Genomic DNA, 23,691 nt, shown 5'->3' with positions numbered 1-23,691 from the left:
CATGGATTTTCCAAATTTGGGATAGGAATGCATACGAATAGAAGAAGATAGAATAGAAGAAGAAGAAGATAGTTGTACTAATTCAGAAACCTTTGCGGGCGTACGTACAACAACTCACCAAAGTTTCATTGCAATCGGATGAATGGTATAGGAACGTATACGAATAGAAGAAGAAGAAGATGATTGTACTTACTAATTCAGAAACCTTTGCGGGTAAACGCACAACAACTGACGAAAGTTTCTTTGCAATCGGATGAATGGTATAGGAACCATACAAATAAAAGAAGATAGAATTATGATTTCTAATTCAGAAACCTCCGCGGGTGGAGTGGACAATTCACCAAAGTTTCATCGCAATCGGATGAATTTTATAGGAGCGCATACGGGACAAACAAACAAACATTCATTTATATATATATAGATGTATGATTACGAGTATATTTCTCATAATACTGAATGAAATTCCAGTATTGTCACAATATTGAAGAAAAAGTGTGATCTCATCCAAATAACGTATTTCATTTTGTGCAGTGCAGCTTGAAAATATTTGGCCAAGTTATTTAATAAAAATCCAATTCGTTACATTTTGTTTTTGGTTGCATGCCAAATCGAATATTGATCATTTTCTCTAGTGATATTCTCATCGTATAGCGTTTCTGATTGACAAAAACAAATATCACTGAAGACAGTTTCTTTTTTATAAAACTTTCTTTAATATTCTACACATATTTTGATAAATTTTATTTTTACCAGTTTTTATTGTTAATAATGTAGCCTTAAATGAATAACCTTTCCGAGTACTGTATATAATTAACGTAAATATTTTATGAATATATTATAATTATTCTATATTTCCAAAGATTTCCTAAAGTACCTAACAATTGAATAGTACACGCATATAATTATAAATAATATTTAACATTTTTCTGATGATTATTGGTTATCTTTTAAATAATCTCTTTTTTTGAATAATAAATTTAAATCAAAATATAAATTATTCACGGGGAAAAAATGCAGAGGTATTTTACTCAAATTATTGTTTTACGCGTATTAATAAATTGAATATAAAAAATGAGACGTTATTAAACCACTGCTCATATTATAATAATATAAAGACGCCAAATATTTTGTGAATATATTTCATTACCAGTAATTAATTATTTTTCGTATAAAAATGCAAAACACATTTCTTATTTCATATTTTATTTTAGTTTTTCATATTTTTGTTCGAATTTTCAAATTTTTTGTAGATGTACATTTCAACTCAAGTACACAAGTTGATTTATTCACACACAGAGTAATCAATGAATATTAAAAGCCATTTGATAGACTAGATTAAGTTATACAAGCCGCGGCAGCGACCACGAGTGGTGGTGAAAATGCCTGTTAAAAAAATGCGGTTTCAGCTAAATTCGTTCGAGGGAGATTTTTATGGGATGGTTGGCATTGGACTCCCCTAGATTTAATAGTCTAAATCAGTGATTACGAACCCTTTTTGAGCTAAAGAAACTCTGTTATATGTTCTAAACCTCACTGACACGTATTAATTTCGACATGGGTAAAAAATACAAAAATCTTCACATTACGCCTGGTTATGTACAAACATTGTATTCATATATTTGCAATAAATTATAGATTTTTAAAATATTTAATTCAAGTCATTCACAATTGTATATCTAGATTTATAAAAAAAATCATATAATAAAAATGAAAAGCAATAATTATTCTAGGAAAAGGATAATAAAATTATCTTGAAAAATAAAATAGGTACAGTGCACATTACTAAAAATGAATGCGTATCCTAAAGTGCATTGTTTATGTGTTATTGTTTTGTTTTTTTATATAATTCATTTGATATAACCATCACGTGAATATCAAATATAGCTTAACTTTTAAAATACTTAATTATTCACCACAGACAATATGTTTCAATTCTAGTTTTTTTTTCATTTCTCTTTTTAAGTTGCTGAAATAATAAATTAATTAAAATAAAAGTCCTTTAATGACTTTTCATTTAATTTTTAGTCAACTGAAATTGTTCAACACTATAAGGAAGATAGTCACAGTCAGTTTATTGTAAAAACATTGACCAATACACAATTGAATACCTTCAAAGAAGAACCACTTAAATCACCTTAAGTGGTTTTTCGGTTCTCGTTGTATTTAGCAAGGTTTATAACCTGGCTATTAGCTCTCAAAAAATTATTTCTGTATTTGGTCAATAGAGCTCGTTATATTGATTTAAGTTGGGACACCTCACAAGTTGTTCTTCCATCTAAGATTTTGCGGCCATTTAAGTGGTATCATAACCTCACTTTTATCTGTCCGATACATTTGTTGTAATTGTTATTTTACCATATATTTTCGTTTTTTAACCATAAACAGACATCATATAATATCAAGAAGTAGTAGAAGATAGCAAGACATGTAATTATGATTAATTATTCACATAATGATCATTCAGAGTGACAATCGTACACAAAATGAAACAATCTTGGATGCATCTGATAGTGACAATGTCGTGTCAGAAAATCTTGGAGTGTAACGTAAAAAGTGTAAAGAAAATTGGAAGAAGGAAGTAGCTAAGTAAAAAAGGAATTCTGGTGTAACATTACAGCAAGTACTGGGAAAAAAGTTAATGGAAAATCTTTTGTTTGTGTCCAAAAGTGCTCGGATAAAATTGGATGTGTAGTTCAAAAAGAGTTTTTTGATAATATTTGGAGCATTGGTAATAAAAATGTCCAAGATACTGCTCTTTTGGCACTTATTGATACAATAGAACTAATAAAGAAATGTAATGCTACAAAATCCGGGAAAAATAGACAACATTCCTCTGTATACAACTTTCTGTGTTCTCAAAAACGAATAAATACTTTTTAATGTGTAACTTATGTTTTTTTAAGTCTGATTAAATATAATTATTCTTTAAAACACTTTTTAGTTAAATTTATTACCATTTCCTATACATAATTTATCATTTTGTTCCACTATCTATTTAAAAAAACACATTTCTATAATTTGTACCCTGCTGTGTGGAATAACAACTTAAGACCTTGGGTCATTTACAAGGCTATATTTTCTTTACTAAGATAATGAAAGAAAAAAAAACCTATTACGTAAGTAGCTGAATAATTTCAAAATATTATATCAAAAGCATACATATGTAAACATATCCTATAATAGAAAGAAAATGTTTCGAAATGTTTAACACTGAATATCTCAGAACAAGCTTTTGAGGGTTAAGTGGTTCTTCTTACAAGGTCCTCAATTATTATTGTGTTATAGTGACACGTACCTAGATTATTAATTTTATAGCGTATATTATGTATTTTTTTTGTTTCCTTGTAAATCGATCTACCTACATCGTTAATAGTCAAAAATCGTAGGAACCTTTGTAATTTTTTTTTTAATATTTCGTTGGATAGCAAAAAATAGTGGACATGTGAACTTTTACAAATTATCGCAGAACCCCAGGGTTGGCAATTACTAAGGTACTCGTAGATAGACCGGGGTGAATATTTTTCCGGAGCGGAATTGCAAAGTAATCGTCAGTCGCCATTATGAAACATTTTTCAATGCACGTCTCTTCTGGCTGGAATTGGCAAACGATAGAAATATAATAAAACTCTCCCAATTTTTGGTTTATTTTAATTAATCATCATTACGTATATACAGGGATCATTTGTTTTTTGTTAAACTTCGATAATTAGCTTTATTTTTTTGTGAATATTTATATAATTAAATATATATAATTATATGTATGTATTATAAATTGATATTTCACGTTCAGGGGTTTTATATGGTGTGGCAAACTCATTTTTTCATCAAATATGCTTCTTGACATAGTGGTGTTTAACGGCCGAATTTATAATTAAATGTAATATGTATATGAATGAATATTTTTTGTGTTTACCGGATCCTGGCGTCAATATCAATCATTACACGTTTTTTTTATATTTATTGTAAGTCCATCGAAAATGGGTGGTATATGAAAATTTAGCTAGATAATCCATGTATATGAAAATATAATCGTTATTAAAAAAATTATAACAATTTTATAACTAACTATCTATTCAAATATACAGTATTTTCCAATAAGTCTTTTAAACTAAATTACAAATAAATACGTATAGGCGGTAACACTGTATTTTGTTACTTCAATGATATCTGCAAATATTAATATGAATATCTTGGTGAATAATATTATTAATATATAAGAAAAATCCCATACAATAAATACGTGGCATCATTTTTGCTATCCTTTCATGTCATTTGTATGCAGAAATATTCTATTAGAAGTACTCCTGGTCAAATTTATTTGAAGTGGTATGATGTTAGCTGACTTTACTTATTAACAGCATATTTTACTTTACTACATATTGACATACAGTATAAAAAAAAAATTAAAAAAAACATATTATGCTACTTATTCCATAAAATTTTACCTACGAATTAATTACTATATAATTTATTTTAATTGAATTATTATATAATATGTATTTTGTTTTCTATGTAACCACAATTTTATTTTTTTCGTATTGATATTGTAAATGTTTTCTCTGGCTTATGAATTATACTGCAATTTTAGTGTGTACAATATACATGGTAATGTATATATCCATAATTAGTAAATATATTAAGTCATTTTTTATATTATTTATTACAATACATCGGTACCTACACAATATTTAAATATGTTAGATTCAAACTATTGAAAATACGTAATATTTAAAAACATAAGACACAAGGTCAAGGTGGTATTTGAATTCACATTATATTTCACTATCCGGGTGAGTACTCTTATCTTTTAATACATCGATCCGTCTATCTCCCATGTGAGCTAATTATAATTATGTTATCCGAGGTGTTTCAAATTATGCCAAGAAGAGACAATGAATTTTGTAATTAAATGATATTACATAGATGTATAGATGACATCATATTTATCGAAATTTATTTATGACTGGCTATGTCCTTAAACTGGTGAATAATATTAATATTTAAATTATTCTCTCTCATTCCAACATGTTTTTTTTCTAATATATTTCTTATTTTATAGGGTTTTCAAAATTGTGGTATAATATAATAAAAATATAATAATAAAAAATACTTTAAGCAGAAACTGATTAAATTAGTAATAAATTTTACTTGAAATACTTCTGACGATAAAAGGAAATTTTTCAAAGCAGATTTACAATTATTTTATCCGGTTCAATTGAACAAAATGAAGTGGAAAATTGAAGTCCTCCATTCGGGTTTATGATATAATTCAGAGAAAAGTATTCACTGCGCTGTTTTATGAAGCATGTCAAGTCTTTTGAAACTTGACAGCACATTTAACTTGGACGCAATTGTTTTAATTGATGGGCATGCACCTTTTGCCTTTTATTGTGCATTCGCGAGAACATTTCCAACTTTCATTACCAACTTTTCTTCTCTTTATCATATTATGCCTTGAACGTTTTCACAACTTTATAAAATACTGCATAACTAAAATGAACGAGAGAACCACTTACTTTAAATACCTGCGTACTCTTTTTTATTAATGCCACCTTCTAACGTATTTTTATTATAAATAATATTATATACAAATAAAAGTTTAATACACAATATAGATTTTATTATTATTATTTTACTAATGATTATAAGCTCACTCTCACACATTTGAAAAATAGTTTAATTAAAGACAAATGTTCAAATTATGAACATTATTAACGGCCCACATACTCAGCGTAGATCAAAATGGAGCTTTTATGCTATTTTCAGAGCATAATCCTGGACATTATTTAAACGTTGTAGATATTCTTTTTATATAATTTTGAAGCCTTATTATCTTAATATTTATTTTAAACAGTTGATGACTGCATAAAGTATTTTTATTGCATAAAATAGTATTCTTTTAAACCTCTCGCTCTGATGTTTTAGAATATAGTCATATTTCAGTACGTCTATGTGAAGTGGTGTCAAGATTTTTTATATTTAATAATTTTTAAAAGCATTTATAAAACCATTAGTAAAATTTATATCGATAATTGATTGAGTTCAATAAAATTTTGAATAAGTACTTAAAAGGTGAAAGATATGACACTTTAAATATACAATACATACTTACCCAAGTGGTAAAATCGTACATCTTTCACACATGCTCTTCTGATATATGTATATAAAAGTCAGCGAATGACACGAAAAAAATTTTTTTTTTTTTGTAAAACTATGGAATCTTTTTTTACTTCATCATGTTAATGTAAAATTATAATACCTTAAAAAATGTTGTACATAATATATTTATTTTCTTGCACTCATATTGGAAACTAGTTTTTTTTTTCGATTAGCAAAATATTTTTTTTTAAACTAATTCAATTCGCTGACTATTTGCGAATATTATATTATTAGTAGGTATATTAAATAGCTGAATTGATCCCAAACTTTCATTTAAATATTTAAAAAAAAATATATATATGTATAGTGAACAAATAAGGCCTTACTTAAAAGTGTGAGGATGCCACATTGTGAAACCCAAGACACAAAAATAAATATCTATGAATTGTTATTAGACAGGTAAACATTGTAATATGTTTTATTACCTTACCTCTAAAGCTCCCATCGTATTAGAAAAATCCATTTTCACCATATTATTAACTGCTATTTCACAATTTCACTTTTATGACACTGTAACGATTTCTTCCATTTTTATTTTTATTACTTTCCTAACCATCCACTCTATAATAACTTTCAAAATAAACACTTTGTTTTATTATATTGACTGTAAATTCATGGTATAAATTCATTGTGTTATTAATTTAAATAATATGCAATTTTAATATACTGATTTCACTTTTATTAAATAACTGATTAGGTTTCGTCCACTCAGGAGAACATTTTAATTCAAATTCGTTTAATTAAAGCTACCACTGTTCGAATTTTTCTTAATCCAAAATCACTCACGGAATCGACGTCGGTGTCATTTTAAAAGTTGTAAATGTAATTAGGTACAATATTATATTTTTGACATTGAATAAATTATTACCAATATACATAGTGACATCAAACACAAACTTCATGTGATACGTATGAAATAGTTCGTAGAAACAACCCCCCGATTTTACACCCTTCCCTATATTCACGATTTTTCATTTTAAATTATAATATAGTATAACAATAAATACACAGAAAAAAAATCTCACTATGCAACTGCCATATCCATGAACTTAATTAAATAGGTTCCAAAATTTTTCATTTTGTATTAATTAACATTACCCGCTTTTTATTAAACATTTATGATATTTATTTATTCATGTGTAAATTAAATTCATATTTTCTAAATAATACCTGCTCAACTCTTCTGTGTCTATGATTATTTAAGGATAAGTATACATTATATGTAAGCTCTAAGATATTGTTAATTTCTTTTATGGTGTTAACTGTCAGTTCTTTGTGGAAAAACATTATATTAAAATAAATCACAATATTATGTAGTACTTATTATACTTAATAATAGTCAAATCCAGCTTTGTTAGCTTCAAAGAGACATCGTCAATTGTTCCACAACATTTATAATATGTACAATAATTGTATAATTTGTAATAATATATTCTGTACCAGTTGAAGAGGTCCGTTTGAATCGGATAAAACTAGTCCTGATCATTAACAACCTAAGTGGAATAAGTACTACATAAAATAATTGTATATTATCTTAATTAGTATTTTCTTATTACACAATGTGGAAAATTCTGTACAAACTAACAATAATTAAAATTGCATATTTTTAGTTTCGCGCAAGAATCACATAAAAAAAATTCAATTTTCAATAAAAAATATTGGATTTTTATCATTTTATTGCAAGAAATCAAAGTTTTTAGTACGGTTTATAGAACATAAATGATATTAAACATATAAGAGTTTCAGATATATTATTAAGTATAAAATGTTGTTAGTATTCTAGATCTTAGTTATATCTAAGATACAGTGCAATAGAGCTAATAATATCGATATTATAACCACGTTTAATATTATCTTTTTAATGTGTCTTCGAAAAATTTTACAATTATTTGACCCCAATGCCAGAATGCAGAAAATGGATGTCGCCTACACGATGTTCCGATTGGTCCGATCAAATAATAGAGCCTACAGATGTTTCAATAGCGTCAATTGTGCAAACTGAAGAATGCGGGGATCGCTGAAGAGGCATAACTATAATTGAGGCGGTCAGAGCAGAAGTGGCGTAACCCATAAAAATGTCTAAACAGAATTAACCTTTGGAAGAGGTTTCAGAGGTAATAGGGAACCTCTTCCAATGGTTAACTCCGTTTAGAATTTTTAGGGTTACGCCACTTCTGCTCTGACCGCACTCAATTTTCGAAAGGTATTGCGATCCTCAAATATTAAGGACACTGAAATGATGAAGAAAATATTATCTTTAATCGAAATTTTCAACATTAATTTCTTATTAATCATTTATAAAACAGAAAATGGATACAATAATGTATTAATAACCCAATACAATTATACGTATTTCTATTTTGATAATAATATTTTGTTTTGTTCAGATCTATATAGCGTTAAATATTCATAAAATAAATGTTTGTAATCTGGAGAAACATTTTCCCGTTCAATCAATACGTACTAAAACGACGACTGTATAATAATTAGACAATAATTAATATAAACATTGAATTTAAACCGACGAATCGCCTATCGAAAATACATTTTATATATACCTACGCAGATGAAGGTTGTTCCTTTGCGCGAGTAACAGAACGTAATTTTAAGTTGCGGTATTTTATTTAATTCAAAATTGATCAAAAATGACAAAACCATTGACCACATGACATATTTAGAAAAGTTTAATGTTCATTTCACAAAAAAATGACTTACCCGAGATTACAATACCGGATCCGGTTCCGGGGGTATGCTAATATCCGGAGATTTCGATATTAATATTCATAATCAAATGATTGTCAGGTGAACCAGAATAACATATTTTCCTTAACAAAAGAAGTATAACTTATATAATATATTAAATAAATAAAATAGACAGGAACGATCAATCGAGTCGCCTAGAGTTATAAACTCACATTTTGCAATTTGTCATTTTTGAGTTAAGTATACCAAATGACTCTAAAAGCATTATACTATATAAAGAAAAATAGTTGGGTATCAAAAGTCACTTTAAAGCATGTGAAAATTGTTAACAAAGTTGAGTATTGGTGTCATAACTCATATTTTCAATGAATAGTGTGAGTCTGTCACCACGCCTTTTTAAGCAATCAGGGAGCTCTATTTCTCATAGTGTGCCGTGTGTCTGCCGAGTATTATATGTATATATAGATTTTAAAAAAAAACGTAAATCGACTCACTCACTTCTTAATATTTAAGGGAGTTGAATACGTTTCTTCTAAATACAAAAACAGTGCACTGGCGGTTTTTTGCGATTATCTCAAAATTCGATCTTTGGAATATGTGAGTTATGACTCAATTATAAAACGCTTCAATACTAGCAAATCTTGATGTATACTAAGTAGAAGCTTTCGAAATGTGGCTGTATAGACGCATCCTCAAAATTCCTTCGACTGACCGGGTGACAAATGTTGAAGTTTTCAATCGAATGGGGAAGGACCGAGAAGTTCTACGTAGTATCAAAACCAGGAAACTACAGTACCTCGGCCACATTATGAGAGGACAAAAATACAGCATTCCCCAACTTGTCATTCAACGAAAGATCAATGGTAAGCGTAGCAGAGGACGGCACCACATTTCGTGGCTTAAGAACCTCCGTGATTGGTACGAGTGCAGCTCCACTGAACTGTTCCGGGTAGCAGACGACAAAGATAAGATCGCCTTGATGGTGGCCGACCTCCGCTAGGGGATGGCACAATAAGAAGAAGATGTATACTATCATAGCTGAAACTTCTAAGTTTGGTACACCACAATATTATAAATTTTCTTCATTGGAAAATCCCTTGAAAAAATGTAATATATTTTTCAATGTGCTTACCAATCCCTAAATACAAAGGATTTAGAATACTAGTCCCTGGATTCTGAGATTGAAATTTCTGCCTAGGATTGCAATCTCTAATTATTTTAATTGTATTTGAGACCTATATACAAAATGTCAAGTTGTTTTGGGTTAAAAGCCATTTGCAGATTAACAGAATGATGTATAATGAGCCCAATTAAAGTGAATACTTATAAGATTAGTAATAAATAACTGGTATCACATAAAATTTACCACCCCGTACTGTAATACATACCAACTATTTTTTTTAATTGTATTTAATAACAACAATCTAATCAATAAGTAAGTCTCTTGGTGTTGTTGGTAACCAATTTCTCAGTCAAACAAGTCTCATCAGGTCACCAACGTTTTCACCATTCCACCAATGTAAACGACTTACAAAGATTGCGTAGCCGAGATAATATCCTTCTTATCTGGCTACGCCTCTACCATTCTCCAGTTTTCCCTGCATTATAGGGTAAAGTAAATCAAACTCATTTCGCGAAATATGACGAAATTATGCAGCCATTCTGCACTTGATGGTAGTTCTCTTAGAATTTCTCTTAGCTTATTTTCATATAAAGTTAAGTAGTTTTTAGAAAAATATTTTTACAATTTATATTATAATAATACTAGAAAAAAACGGTGTGTGTACTTATTTACGCGCGTTAGAAGTTATACATCTTTGGCGTAACAAAAGAAAAACGATACTTGTGATAACCTAAATTCTTCGACTAGCTCTAAATTATCTTATTAAATTACACACTCAAGAAAAATGACCGCTTATTGGAACGCCGTTGGTTTATTTCTAAACACTTTAACATTATATAATTATTTATCGTTGTTTTTATTTTTAAAGTAACAACTGCCACTGTGACGTTTAATAGTTTGTTTACGCAAGGAATTGCAAATGGCCGACAATAATAAATTCGCTGTCTAGGCAACGGAAGAATTCTAAATTATAATAATATTATACTGTATAATCGTCACGCTTGAATTATCATACTGTGACGTAATGTAGTGCGTTCGGCTAATAACCGAAAAATCGGTGGTGCGAATCCAATCGAGTGCGTTTATTTTTGTGTGAAAAAACAAATTATGTGTTACATGTCACACGCCAAAATACACTCTGATCTGATTTTCCAAACGCGCCTAAAGAAGTATAACTTCAAAAAGGTGATATAATATATCAGTGTGTCTTATTTATTCAATATTAGTTGTCCAACACAAAATATTTGCGTGGAATTGTAAATGGAATAAAACATACCGACATACTATATGTATAGATATGTAAGGTTGTAGGTACAGCTGCCGGTTCGTATATCCAAATTTATTGGCGGGTCGAACCGGGTTCAAATTGCTCTTAGATCGTTCGCCATTGCCTGTGTAGATAATATGAACACTTTCCGCTTAAACCGAATTGACAATTAGATAAAGTCAACGCAAAACCTTTTCCGGTACCTGCATTTGAATAATTTTACGGCATTCATATATTGTATCTATATTTTATGCTATCTCAAGAAACCACTTTTCCCGAAGACATTAATTTATTTTTTTAGAATTCATTAAACCGTGTCCCTTCTGGATATTTTTATACTTCAAATAATATTACATAATATATCGACGTAAAACGTGAAAAAATATAAAACGTTTATGGATTATAATATAATATTTTAGGTCTTATTATTTACATTGAAACATTTGTATGCACGGAAGAGTGAATCAAGAAAAATGAACGTCAGCAAAAACTCCCGACAAGACATGCATTCGCAATGCAATTTACGATACTGCCACATGTATGACGCGCGCATACCTAAACAAAATTACATATCATTATGTAAAATAATATTTTATGTTGACAATTGAGTCTTTTAACTCAATTGTGACGAAATCAGCCGCACAATGATCTCATAGCGCCGCAAAATTAAACATACAAATGCTATTCCTAAAATTAATTACAAAATGCTAAAGAATAGTGAGCAAAACCACTATTCCACTTTTGTCTAAAAATTCAATTGTTTTATTTTGTAAGTAAGTAATTTATAAGTTGTAAACTATATATTTTTGATAAAACAATATAACATACTATATAAATTTAAGCGTTTTTGAATAATAAAGACAATGATATATTATGAATATTGTTTCGTTTGAGTTTTCAATTTAAATGCTTTCGCGCAAATGATTTAGGGAGGCACACGTTCCTCAGACGGAGCCTTTCTCATTTAAATTATATATGTTAACACCTTTCGCACTTTCCAACACATTTGCTATTCTCTATTCGCAGGAATAAAAAAATAGCTTGATTTATTTGATCGTCGAGAAATGTCAGTGTCACCTGAAGGGAGATAAATGACGGGAGAATGTCTCCTGCTGCGCTCCTCCTGGCGATCGAAAGCGCATCGGTAAAAGAGGGACGCACGACTCTTTATCGCATGCTCCGGCATAAATATTTCCCAAATGGCGGCACTTGGGGCATGCTAGATAAGGAATATTCTTAAAATGAGTATACAAAGACATACGCTCATCTGGAAAAGGGTGACATGTATTTTTTTTAGGGAAATTTATACTTTCGATCGTAATCACGACATGTATACTCGCAAACGGAAAGATGTTCATATGCTATAATATGTTATTTTATGTTTAAAACAAGGTATAATATTGGCTATAAAGATACCAATTATTACACTATTAAAATATATTATAAACATACCGCGGCTTAAAACAATTTCATTTATAAATTGTGACTTCACTTGGAATAGAATTCGGATTCATTTCATGTAGGTATAAACCCGGTACGTCATTCATTTAACTACAACTGCTGCCAATATAGTTCATGCATTTGCTATGTTTTATATTAAGGTGTTTATTTAAATACGCGAACATTACAAAGTGTAAGACGTTCAAATCATGGTAAGGAAAAAGTAGTAAAACGGAAATATTATATAAGTATAATAACATGGTAACAAGTATATTAAATACTTTATATGTTGTGATTTTGACGAAAATGTGTTATTGATACCATCTGATGCTCATTTTTTTCTCTACCATAATATGTTTTATTTCACTTGTGGAAAGATCAAATAAAAAATTAAATGACCAAATAAAATCGATATTAAATTAATACAATGTGAGAGCATCCAAAATTGTTCACCGTAATTAATCCTATGTGAGCATCCACCGCAATAGGTAATCGTAATACAGAAAAAATATTGAATAGCTATAAAACAACGTTCATCTAAACTCACTCTCGCGCAAGCGTAATATATCAATTTCCGAAGGAACTTTATTGAATACACTTATTTCTCTAATCCACAGAATGCGACGGTCGTGAGTTCAAGTTTCATGCGGCGTAAATGGTTGATGCGATGAGATAAAATATTCATTGCAGATCATTGTATCTGTTGATTTTTACGGCATGGCATTGTGACGTCCCCTTTACTGCTTAGGGTGCTTACGTCGGGATATATCATCGATTCTGCCTTCTTATGGAAGTGAAACATCCCTCGTTTTGTCAACGGAGTTCAATACACGTGGTGGTATCCGAGCCGTTTCAAAGGCATATAATGAAGGGCGTAATGTCTCTTTTAAATTCCGTGCCGTAATACTTGTTTTGAAATTGTAATCCGGCGACGAAAGGGACGGTTAAATATTTTGTCAAGTTTCCTGTTCCCCTTGCACAGCTCTTAAACATTAACATTTTCCAGCAAGTTTGACTACTTAAAGTATAATATATTTTCAACATGTATTATAACCAAAGATCTTTGATTATAATAATATAGCCATAATAATATTGTTTTCAGTGTAAACATTTTAAAATATTCGTTAAATAACTGCTATGATCTCTTGCCTCTTTCAAATAAAGTGGTTTTAAAACTGATAACTGTTTTATTAATTGTATTTTATTCTTATATTGCCTGTCCACTCTTTACTTATAATATATTTTTCATTTTCTTAAAATATATTTTTACTTTAAATTGAGTTTTCTCGTAATAATTTTTAACTATTCTAACCTCTACTGTACGTGATTATTCATTACTGTATTTTTTTATTTTTTGATTTAATTATGCTTTTCATAATGTCATTGGGACCTTTATTAAATTTACTTATTCATTTATTTTATATCGTATATAATAATATTTACTTATGTGATCGGTCCTGTTGATAATTAATCGTAATTCATGTTTTTTTTTTAATTATTCTGCATTATACATTCCTGAATTCATATCAACTCAACATAATTACAAACTTAATTGAGATTCCGGAAAAATTTTAGTATTATTAAAGTGGCAGCCATAGAAAAAATATTATTCTATGCATAGCAGGTGTGCTCACAAAAAATGGTGTGGGGGGGATTCATTTCAAAAAAAAATTCTTTATTATTTTAATTTATTATTGATTTCCGAAGGTGGCCGTAGAAGGAAGAGTAATAAATTATATCACGCACCGTTAATTTCCACATTTACCCGTCTACAACGTATAGCTTTTTGCCACTTCAACCACGGGCCTCCTTACTTTACCGGGGGCATACCACATACCTAGATACTCCGCACTTTGAGTCTAGTGAACACTTGTTCTGCAGCTATAACTAAAGGTGTTCACCTATGAGTTTATGCGAACGGTCGCATCCATAAGTGGCTATCGAAAGCGTGTGACCTGATAGTCATTATTATTAGCATCGTTTGTGCTATCTCCTTTTAGACACGCAGCGTCAGAATATTAAAGAAAAATTTGGAAGTCTAGGTGTTTAGGCCAATAATTCATGAGTGCCAGGGATCTTCCACTGATGGCCTTGTATGTCATAAAATACCGAAAAGAGTGGGATCAACCCGTTTAGTAGACTATTTGACAGCCAAATCACCCGGGTCAAGACCCTCACTCATGGATGTCCTGACTAAAAAGAAAAACTTATATTCAAGTCACCTAAATAATTTATATTTTTTCTTATATCCGCACCTGAAACGCCGCAACATCTAAAATTTTCTACGAATCGATTTAGCGATCTATAAATTTAGACGCGAACATTCTGCCTCTATTCTACCCCATGCGCTTGCCAATATCTTTAAAGTAAAGTCGAAATTTAAAAAAAAAAAAAAATTCTGTGACAGTCTCCGTAATGAATATTATGACACAAATTTTAATATTAAAAATCATAGCACGTTTTAATAACAAGACTCTTTTATCTGTATTATACTTTATAATTACTAAGGTGAATTTAATTACTTTCGCATTGAATATAAATGTTTTAAAAATATTTTATAATCGATAATCGACATACTTTTCTATAGAAATTTTATTATTATAAATTGCCGAAACAGTATTTATAAATACATTTACAAAATCCATATACAATTCTTCATGTTTGGAAGTACATTATATATGAAACAAAGCGAGCGAGAGTGATTTGAGGATAATATACATAGACCACTTCCTTCCTACGGACGCCTCATGAGCGATTCCAATATCCTTTTGTTAGTGGTATACATTGAAGGGTTTCACCCACATAAATAATCTTGTGAGAATATTCTCACTTATTACATTAGACACCTCAGGGTGCAAATTATTCTAATTTGATCCGATTTGGAGGCGGATCAATTGCATGATTAATTCCCACAAGATGTATTATGCCGTATTCAAACCACAATTAAGCCAAAATAGCATTTGTTACATCGAAAAAATAAAGATGAATTTGTTTTGTATTTTTTTTTACTTTGTTGTTGCTCAGGAATATAATTATAATAATTAAAATATAAAAAGAACTTTTTATATACAACGTTTCTAAATTTTCTTTTGAATCATATAAACTTGACTTGCTAGCTTAAACGATCAAAAAAAATTGTACTTGATAGAAATAATACTGAAATGTCATTTTGACATGTCATATTGATTATTCATAGTAACCCACGTATATATTAATAATTTACTTGCTAGGATCATCCGCTTAGCAACCAATAATGGTGTCGAAATAACTTTTTATACAAAACAGAATTAACTGAAAATTAATACAATTCTACTTAAAGATGTCTAAAAGTATTAAAAAATGCATTGTCATCGTGTTCTGATATATTCTAAAAAATTCTAATGTCTAGCCAGTCAAAAAGTTAGTTAAAAATCGATTGCGAGATTTGTACCGGACAAAGAACTACCGGACAAATAAGAATACGAGCTAATAAAAACGTTGTAAAAAATAAAATTAACTACTCTCGATTCGCTGTGTATTCGACGTATTAAAAATTCTAAAAGATATACCTACTTCCATTCATATTGTTAAACGTTATTTGTGGTAAGAAAATTACCGAATAAAGAAATACTTTACGACTATTAATTTTCTTCGCAGTGAAAATGTATTAGTCTTTTAATAACGCAGTGAATCCACCGGGGCGTGCAATTCAGCGAGAACGACACAATTAAATAAGGCCATTATATTAATAATTACCGATATTACACTAAATTAGTTTTCAGTCGATATACTATTTTAATATATATTATATGATATTTCTCATGATGGTATTATCTTTAGAATGGTGTGATAACTATAATAACTTTAGACTAAATAAAGACGTAATATTAAATTGAGTAAAAGACAATATTAGAATTTCTTCTAAACCAACCTCTAAAAACTAAAACTTCTTTTGGAGCGTGGTAGAGAAATTGAGAGCTGCGCGCACACACCGTTAGTAATCGACACGACAGTAATCTGTATATAAACGCCAGTTTGATAGTAGAATTTTTCCGTTGCCTAGGCAACGAATTTATTATTTTTTATTTGTCAATGTAACAATCATAAAGTTCTCTTGTTAATGACTATTATTGTGTGTGATGATTTATTGAACCCTTCTTGACTCTTAATATACTTCCATCAAGAATTGATAGTTGACACCATTAAAATGATAGGTGTTATATTATTGTATTTTGTTATTAATGTCAAATTTCATTAAATGTTTTAGACATAATATGGATAGTTATCAAAATAAGCTGAAAACGCTGTTTTTGTCAGATAAAATATAACTCAGGTAATAAAAAATAAATAAAGTTACCCTAATAAACTTATTTCTAAAAGAAGTTTCCGGAAATAATGTAAATATACTTCTGAAATGAGGCCTACAAGCAGTAAAAAACCTTACGGCCGGACAAAAGTTAAACGCAAAATCCCTACTGCTAATAAAATCAGACTTGGTGATCAAACACAAATAAACAGAAGCCCAAAGTGGTAGTAATATCACTGTACAGACAATCATCGTCTCCAACTTATTTTGGTATGGTGTGAATCACACACTGGGACATCTCGGCACAGGCGGCCAAATCAAGTGACGGCGTCTCACACATCATTTTTTCCAACCATAAAAATCATGCAATAAATTTTCCCGCACCCGAATAATTAATTGCCTAGCGCGAATAGTTTCCCAATCTTATTTTTAAGAAAACCCTGCCCACTACAAACGATATTGATGAAAAATATATTTTGTGTTGATAAGTTTTTAACCGAAAATAGGTTTAAGTATCTCATTTAGATTAATAAATAAAATTTAAAGCGAATTGAAAAAGTTGAAGCACTGCATTTTGTTGTTAATGAATTCTTGAATAATACAGAAATAAAAAAGTAAAAATAGAACGAAAACGCCTCAGGAAATGTCATGTAAACATACTCAGTGGCTTAAATTCTTACGTAATTATTCAAAAAAGGTACGATTAATTAAATACAGAACTGTATTGTACGACAACATCTTCTTGGCTACGCTTCTAGGCGCTGCTGTCTACTAAATGGGAGGAGCTTGTTAGTTTATAATGGAATTCCGGGTAAAAATGGGCGGAGCATGTTAGTTCACAGTTTTCACACGTAGCCAAAAAGATGTTGTCGTACAATAGAATATTACCTACCTTAATTTACTGAATTGAAAATGTTTTAACAGCAATATATTTTTTATTATATGGTTAATAAAACTATAAGTCTAAATGTAGGTATGATATATATATTCTAAAACATTAGTTCGGAAGGTTTAAATGAATACTTTTTTATATAATAAAAATACGTTATGCAGTCGTCAAATGTTTTAAATAAATATAAAGGATAATAAGGCTTCAAAATTATATAAATAGATTATCTACAACTTTTAAGAAATGTCCAGGCTTATGCTCTGAAAATACCATAAAATCTCCATTTTGACCTACGTTGGGTATGTGGGCCGTTAATTTATCCAATTATTATGTACCTACATAAATATGTTTGGTATTTTTATCTTTTTTTGTGATGGCGGCTGCGTCCCTAATGCCGGCCCTGATCGCACGACTAGAAGGTGTTTGTTCATACATCCGGGTTCTGTTCCCACATTCATGCCACGTCCTCTTGCGCGTTGTCCCTCCCGGTCTACTTTGAGCAAAAAACACATTTTTTATATACAGAGTGGCGTCGAAATTGCGACCCCATTTTGACGGCTTTGACGATCACGTAAAAAACGTGCATTCCATTTTGAAATTATTATTAATGTGTAAAAAACGATCCCCATTCTATAATATTTTTTTAAAGTGTAGAATTAAGATGAAAATAAATGAAAAAGATCGCTGTTAGATCAATCTTTTCAATCCATACACCCTAATAGACTCTGAAAAGACGTCATACTTAATTGACCAAACGTGTGATTTGTACTAGCTACCTACGGATTTCGTGGAGAACATTCTGTGGGATAAATTTCGTTATAAAATAATATACACACTTCATTAGACTTACAGCACAATATAATATTCGATTTTAATTATATTTAAGCATGTTAAATGGAAATGGGCCAGACACGAAAAAAAGACAACTGCTGAATAAATCTTTTAAGTAGAAAAGTAATTTTTTTAAGTAGTTGGTACGCAAAAAGTAGACCGCTGTATCGACGAGATGATTAAATCCATACTGAGCAGATCGTTTATTCATGGAAGTACGTGTTAATAGATTTGGATCATCTTGGAAATGCATTGATCCAGTCTGTTGATGTGTTATTATATAATACAACTATTAACTTTAATTTTGAATGGACACATATTTGTAATAAGCTAATAAATAAGTTTATCATTTTATGTCAGTTTTATTGTTTACTTGCTATTGTAGACTATATTATTACTATATGTATATATTTTGAGCTATAATTTATATACTACAATTAAATGAGTTTCGTTAGTTTTTACATTCTTGTGAATGAACATGGTTGGCTTTGATCAACTATTCGATGACGAATGACTTTTAATATCGACCGAAACAGTTAGTTTTGTTTTTTCCGATAGATGTTACCATATATTATGTGAATATAGAAAAAAATATAACAATTTAACACAACATAGATATTTTTGGATGGTTTAAAATAAAAATAGTTATTAATATGGGTTATCATTATATGCTCATGCTTTTCCATTCCTAGATGTTTTGCACAGTAACTGATGACCTATTTTTTTCTGAGCAACGCCGCTTAAACAGAAAATATTCTCAACATAATCAGATGAGCGTCGAATCTATAAACCAACAGCTAAGCACACATTACTACATTAACAATTCGCCCAAAATATCGAAAATATAAGTAGAAATAACACACGATGACAGCCCAAATGTCACATATAATATCAATCAACCGTAAAAAGCTTCAAGCGATATATAAAAATAGTTGAGGAAAAGTGTAATGCTTTTGGGCCAATGTGTACATACTTCCCGCAAATTTAACGCGCCCTTCGCTCCCCTTTGGAAATCTCCTCGGGACAATTCCTTACCCCGTCAAGTTTTTTTCGGCAAACTGCGCGCACACTAGAGTGAAATCTAAAAGATTTCGCAGCGGGAAACGACTACAAGGATACGAATTGCAATTTTCACCACACAAAATTGGAATTATTATGTTTTTTCATGTCGGGTTTATGGTATTTGTTATTTTCATGTTTCACAATTTTGTTAACATGTTTTATTGCCATAATAAAACATAAACAAGTTTTATAAACGGAAACTAGAAAATCAGAATCTATTCCATAAGAAGAAGCTTTGCTCATTGAATCGATATCTATGATTGTGGGTCATGAAATAATCTAAATTAACTTCATGACACTATTGAAATTAGGTTTTTTTTAATGATATCATAGAAAATATAATTGTATAAAGATTTGGTATAAACGTAAGAAAATGACGGAAAAAAAGATAACTGTATTTTTTAGAAAAACTCTGACAAGATTGATTTTATTTATATTTTATATAGAAAAATCGTACTTACGTAAAACTAAAATTGCTTTTAGAGATTTTTTATGTAAATTCTTTCAAAGATTTTTGACGAAATGAACTATCAAAATATATTCTCGTGTTTTCAATAATTTCAATATAATACTCGTAAGTAGAAGAGTTTAAAGAACTGTACAACTGTAAAACTGAACATTATTTATCTTATTTTGAGGCTAGTATTAGATAAATAATTTCACAATCAGGATCATAGATGAAAATAGTTAGTATCAGAATATATTAAAAAAGGAGTAATGAGTTCCATATCAAAATTAGCCAAAATTTGTGTGATTTCCATCTATATCAAAACATAAAGAAAACCGGTATATGGGAGTGACGGAAAGAGTTTTCACAAATGTATAGTGATAATAACATGAGTTAGAGTGATATAGAAGAATAAACTTTAACGTAAACCTAAATTTTACTGCAAAGAAACTACTTTTCCGGTGTTTGGCTTATTTGTATGTTTTGTTTAAATATCTTTTTGCGTAAAAAACAATCATTCCAAAATATTATTTTAATGGTAAATTCGTAAATGTGATGACATTTACTGTAAAAAAAACGATACAACGCTTCAATATTGTGTATCTTCTAGTATGCAGTTCATTGGTTATCCGGTTTGCACTATGTTCATCATATTTATATAATTTCACGTATTCTGCAAATAAAATCCAACACACGTGTAAAATTCTGAGAAAATTCAATACTTTAGTCAAAATTAATTTAAAATTATGTGTGATTATTTAATTTTATTTAAGTAATCTGATGTTCACAAAAATGTAAAATGGGCCTATTATTATATGTAATTACTTCGGCCAAGTTTCTGCGATAAGAAACTATGATAAACTACAGTTCATAATACGAGGAAAAGTATAAGGCAGCATAATGTGCTGCCTTATACTTGTATACAGTATGAATAGTTATTGATTAATGAAAATTATTAAAAAAAAAAAACAACCAAAAGCACACATTAACAACGCAGCTATCAAAGGAATAATGCTAGATAGGTCATGTTGCCGCCAATTTTATTTAATGTTGAAACAGGCGAAACTGTTTTTTATTTATAACTTTGGAAATATTTTTTTTTAACACATGAGACAAATTGCAAAAGATCCGCAAAATTATTTGACATTGAATGGCTATAAAACATTAATTTCAGATAATATTTCAGATAAGCCATATTGTCAGAATGGCCACGGTATATATATATATAAATATAAGAAGATAATCTTGATTGTGCAATATCCGTAAGTAGCTCAATGTCAAAGACGTTTGATAGGAAGACGTATTGCAATTTGCTCGCCAACCTACAATAGAATACAACACAAAATGAAGAATTATTTTTTCGGCTGTCCTAAATTTATCATTATCTGGAGGACTTTCATCTCAATTATTTTGTATAATTGAGGCTTGACTAAGCATTATGTCCGTATTAATACGCATAGAAAACAGCCACATATAACCGGACAATACCCTCTTTGTAGTCATGTTTCTTACTTTATGATCTTTCCTTGTGGTATTAATACTAGGACCGTAAAGCAAAAAGGACAGTAAGCACGTGTTAACGATTCAGTGGACGGCAAAAAAATTTCCCGTATTAGTATAAATAAATAACATTTACGGATCGGCTCTTCACAATATATCTTCCGAGATGACAATTATTTTAAGATGCTTCTCAGTAGAAACACCAAGATATTATATGGAGAAAGGAAGTCTTTATCTTGAAGATCGTCATAATAATATATTAGAGATGTAACGAGGATATTTCAAAAAGTCACGATCGTCAAAAGTGACCAACACAAAAATTAAGAATATTTTAAGTTAATAATAATATAATGTTAGTAATAATATATTTGTTCCCAAATAATTATATTAAACATTGATTGAATTATTAAATGTGTTTATAAATAAATATTCAGTGTACGTTCATTTAAAATACTATTTATTATATAAATCTCGCAGGCACAGTTTTACTTATTTTTCTTGGGAATCAAATTTACTTAGTTATTAGCTTTAAATATTTAATTTACAATTACTTAATATTTATAACTACAAAATATATGTTAAATTGTATGGAATATATATTTGTATTGTTAATATAAAAATGTAATAATACTACAATGGTTTTTGAAAGGTTGTTATGAAATTTATAATGGTAATAATGGTCTATAAATATTATTTGCTATCCGACACAATAAAAATAATTTAACAGTGGCTTGTCTCTAAATTACAGTGAAGAAATTTCAGCATCTGTGGCATTTCAATTTTTTATGGCGCACATAACGAGTTTTAGTTTTAATTTTTTTTTTTCATAAAATATATCAGACAATAGAAACGGATTATGGTGTTGTTCGAATACAGAAAATTACTTTTCTTTTGTGCTTTTACTGCTTTTTTACGTCTAACAAGCGGTAAGAGACTATAATCTTGTTATTAAACGTTAATCGGTATGAAAATTAAAGTCGGGGAGAGCTTTGGATTAGAGACGCTCTCGTCTGCTAGAGTAGGTATTTTATGTCATTTTTACTGTCCTATACCAAGGAGCAGTGTATGTATTATGACTTTCTTTTCTTTGTTTTTATTTCTTCCGTATACGAAGAGAGTTATCTTCATCGTTAAACGTGTGAAAACTTAAATAAAACTTCGTCGGACGGTACAGTCTTACTTATAGTACATTTTCAAATCCAGTTTGATACATCAGCCAACTTTATAATCCGCAAAGAAGCTCATCTTCCCTACAGACCGTACGATTAATTTGTAAAAAGTCTCAGACTTTTACGTCTTACTTAATTCTTTTCAAAAACTCTAAAGAAAATATGCATGAAACTTTTAAAATATTTTATACATAGATTTTCACAGTTTAATAAAATTACAAATATATCATTATAATTAATTTATATATAATTAGTGTAATAAGCTCAACGTATTGTCACCTCAATATGGTGGGTATATCTAAGAATTGATGAGCGGCTTTCAAATAACATGTCTCTGGTTGTACACAATGCAGTTAATAATGGAACCGAAGTTGCTTTAATCTCCCGGTTTCTGCAACAATATTGTATTATAATTGACAATGCTAACAATAACAACCAGAGAAAAGACATACATTGCACATATGTTATATTTGTGTCTATTTTTTTTATATGCGTATTTCTGTGTTGAATTCTATACCCTGCCGCCATACGACAATAAGTATATATAATTATGTATTTGTACTTTTCAATTACATAAATACTACTAAAACTCCAGTAGGTACTTATTTCGTGGTTAAAATGAAAGGCCTGCGTCTCAAGATATGTGTTTGTAAATTTTAATTGACCTATTATACATAACAATATAATATTATGGAACAGATCAAAATTATAAAATATATTCAAGACGTTCCCAGAATGACGAATAAAAAATCCTACAATAATATACAGCTTAACAATAATGGTAAAAAAATAAAAGCTACGTAAATCCTATTTCA

This window comes from Rhyacophila brunnea, unplaced genomic scaffold, assembly GCF_057557595.1.
Source record: "Rhyacophila brunnea isolate RB1 unplaced genomic scaffold, BYU_Rbru_1.0 scaffold_1, whole genome shotgun sequence".
Taxonomy (NCBI): domain Eukaryota; kingdom Metazoa; phylum Arthropoda; class Insecta; order Trichoptera; family Rhyacophilidae; genus Rhyacophila; species Rhyacophila brunnea.
Note: the sequence above shows the minus strand (reverse complement) of the source record.